The sequence below is a fragment of the Mastomys coucha genome, unplaced genomic scaffold (assembly GCF_008632895.1).
Source record: "Mastomys coucha isolate ucsf_1 unplaced genomic scaffold, UCSF_Mcou_1 pScaffold21, whole genome shotgun sequence".
NCBI lineage: Eukaryota > Metazoa > Chordata > Mammalia > Rodentia > Muridae > Mastomys > Mastomys coucha.
In genome coordinates, this window is record NW_022196904.1 from 156,924,871 (window position 1) to 156,928,836 (window position 3,966).

Below are 3,966 nucleotides of genomic sequence, written 5' to 3' on the forward strand. Positions count from 1 at the left end.
GTTGCCAACCGACTCTAAGCAGGGACGTTACATGACTCCCATTCTAAAGAGAGACTGCACTCAGACTAGAGCGGACTGCACGGGCTCTTACTTAAGCTCGGACCGTTTTCAGAGACAAACTCCATTAAGAATCATTCTCTTCACGTGGCTGAATCGAAACGTGTAATGTCAACATAAAACCAATCCCAGCTGTGAACTGCATGAAACGTATCTCGAAGCAAACACAAGATTAAGCTTTGTCAGGTTAATGTAGCATGCTAAGTAAGGACTCTAGAAAAATAAACTAAGGACATGATCTTGGTTGATGTCTTTTCTGCCGTTGGAAGGAAGATCTCCAAATACAGGAACTCCTTACTAATGCATGGGTCTGAAACCAACATACTGTTCAATGGGGACATTGAACTGTCTTAAACTGGGCATTTCCTGGGGCCTGGGGTCAGCAGGTGTGGGCTCTGGTTCACTCCCTAGCACTCCAAACTGGACAGCAACAGCAAAACACAGTAAAAATGGGAAGCGGCTAACAGTGTACAGCCGAGTGAGAAAAAGAAGCGAGGTGTGTCCCATAGAGACCTGACACAAAAACCCACTGGGTACATGTAGAACAGGAAGTCCCCCAGCCTCACGTTCAGAGTACAGGTGTGAGTGAGAAAAAGAAGCAAGGTGTGTCCAATAGACACCTGACACAATAACCCACTGGGTACACGAAGTACGAGAACACAGTCGCCCAGGAAGTCCCCCAGCCTCACGTTCAGAGTACAGGTGTGAGGCCCCCCCATTTCTATTCAGATGATTCTAATATAAGGCAAAGCACTCAGGGCTCCTCCCCCACCCCTTTTCTGGAAAAGCATTCTTGGGCTTGCTGTACCATAACTTACTGTTCCTGTTCTTCAGAACGCCTGAGAGGTGGTGAGGACTGCTCAGGTCAGACAGTCATGCCACGAACCTTATGAGTCTCGAAGGGAAAGTGAATAGTCAAAGCACAAGGGCCTCTACTCGAGGAGATGCAGGGAGCAACCCTCGACAAGTGTCAGCTTTGAGGGGCTCTTGAGTGATGGGAAAAGGGTCGCAGTTCATCCTGAGACTCCTTCAAGCCCAGAGTGGCTCTGGGAGAAGGGTTTTATTCAAAAGAAGAATCTCATTTTTTTTTATTTCCACAGGGTGCCTCTGGGATGAGCAATCTTTGAGAGAGAAAGATTTCTTTGTGTCGCTAGGACCATCAGTGTATTTCGTGGACATAGTTACATACCAGAGTGCTTGGAAGGGAATATCATTTTGCTGTTGAGGCTCTGTGTAAACATTCCTTGCTTACAGAATGTGAAAGAGAATAACTTGCCTTTTGAACTTAAAGATGTGACATGGCCCTGATGTCTAGTGTCTGAGTCTGCCCAGGGCAAATGCATTTTAAAAGACATTTGCATTCCCGTGTGGTTTGCCCGCCTTTTAAAAACAAGCAGCAGTGATAAAGCTCCTGTTTGAACCAAGTGGTTATGAAGTCTGCCTCTAGGTGTTACTTCTCCGGGTTGAATGGTCCCAGATAATCGGTCAATATGTATCATCAATGTCTTAGACTTCTTATGGCGGACGGAAAAACAGAAATATCTGTGAAACAGTTTACTTGTGAGCTGGTGAAGTCTGGTCCCTCCTCACACCCTGTGTTATCTTTTAAAGAAAGAGATATTTTGGTGGGATAAGAGTGGGCTGGGCTCTAGAGGGAGATGATGGGTTCCTAGGTCCCTGCATTCCGTTTTCTCTGCATTCCTAGTAGTCTGGGCCCTCTGGTTAAAGTGGCACACCACCTCTCAGATTCTCTCTCTGGGATCATCCTGCTACATACAGCATGGAGAGCTCCAGCGAGCTGGGTCTACTTGCCCGCAAGCACTCAGCTTCTCTTCCCCATGTAGGTAAACATCTGGATGTCGGGGTCGAGGGAAATCACCCCACTTCCAGATAAATTCCAACTATCACATAGCAACCGTGTGCTTGGCTGTGGACCTGCAATGCTCACTATTTAACCTGGATGCCTATCCGGTCTGATTAGAAGCTGATTCACATTGAACTTCAGTCTCTCTGTTCCCTTCTGGTGAGGTTCTGCCTACTCCTAATTATAGTCAAATGGTTCTTTCATCTAAGATGTTGAGAGTGTGCTAGTTGTTTTGTGATCCTTCTGCCTCAAAGTGGCTTGTGCATCCTCGTGCTCCATTTCCGAGACAAATTCCTGAGCAGATTTTGGGGTGAGTGGTGAGTCAGAATCCCTGGCTTTTGGGGCAGTATATGCTCATCACCCTCTTGAGGGAATTCAGGAATTCACTAGGTTAGAGAATGGTTTCTCTTTCTCCCATGGTGCTTTTCTTCTCAAACATGTGCTGAGTGGAAGAATCGAGGGATATTAACTCTTTTTGTTCCTTTGGCTTTTTGAGACAGGGTTTCTCTGTGTAGCTCTGGCTGTCCTGGAACTCACTTTGTAGACCAGGCTGGCCTCGAACTCAGAAATCTACCTTCCTCTGCCTCTCAAGTGCTGGGATTAAAGGCGTGCACCACCACTGCCCGGCGAGAAACCCTGTCTTGAAAAACAAAAACAAAAACAAAACAAAACCCAAAAGCCGTCTAATGAGTTATTTCACATATTTAAATTTTACGAAGAGAAACTGCAGTAGGTAAGAGTGGATGCAGCAGCCAGGTAGCCTAGGACTTGCTTCTCGGGGACTCCCCTCTCGGGGTCCTCCCGCTTGCCCTGTGAATGCATCTGGACAAAGTCAGTGAGGGGCGAGCATCTTGGAAACATTTGTTGGGTGCCCAGGAAACAGGCCCTGACTCCATTTGAACTGACAGACTTGAAAAATGAACTTGATCTCACTGCACACTGTCTCAGTGATTCATTCTTTTCTATGTGCATTTACTCAGCAGAAGAAAGTCAGGAAGAAGATGGATGCTAAATTTATATGTTAATTTTAATATTGAAGCTATCCTATATTTGAAGAATAAGATCAATGCTTCAATTTCATTTCTTATGTGATACTGAGAGTTGTCATCTCTGGGGGAAAAATCACTTCCGAATGCATCCTCCCCAAATTCCAATCTTCCAGGGCAGAGCAGCCTCAGAAGAGGCAATCTCGCCTCTTGCTGATGGTCTCTGCAGGGCGGGCTTCAGGGTTCCCACAGTATCGCTTACTGTCTCAGTGTCAAGGGGAAATAGCAAGAGTGGTGGTGTGTCCTTAAATTACAATGGCGTTTATTTACTAATTGGATGGTGAGAATTGGCTGCGTTGTTGAGCTGTGTCATGAGTTTCATATATCCCACAGGCAAAGCTACCCGACTTAACCGAAAGTAAACTTAGCAGTTGTTAAGAAAACTTACCCCTCCAGAAGGCCAGAGTGCTGCCTGGTGGTTTTAGACCATGACCTCAAACTCACACTGGGATTTGGATGAAAGACTCCAGAGGTCTGTGCAGAGTCAGCTGGGGGAGAGGAGGACTCTCAGCCTCCCCCCGGCCCCTCCCCCCAGTATGGCGGAAGCAGATGTGTAAAGGCTGTTAGGAGGGAGAATGGGAGACTTGGGCTGGGCGTGAAGGAGATGCCAGGGGGCTCTGTCCTCCCCAGCAACTGCTGGCTGGCTGCCTTCTTCTTTTGGCTTCTGCCTAAGGGGCTGTTGTAGACTGCCAGGGAGATCTTTATCCTATGTATTGCATCAAGACCAACTAAATGGGCAAGGGAGGCTCCGAGCCTGGATTAGTGTCTCTTTCAAGTTTTTCAGAGAAGAAAATACACTGTTTTGAGAGGGGTAATTTTATTTCCTTTTCTTTTCTCCATCCCTTATTATTTCACTCATCCCCCTTCATCCCCCTTTGCCCTCTGCCTCCCCACCCTCCTTTGCCCTCCCTTCTGTTTGAGCTAGAGTCTTGATACTTAGCCTACTTTATGCCAAATTCTCCATCACTCTGTATCAGTCTCCTGAGCGATGGATCATAC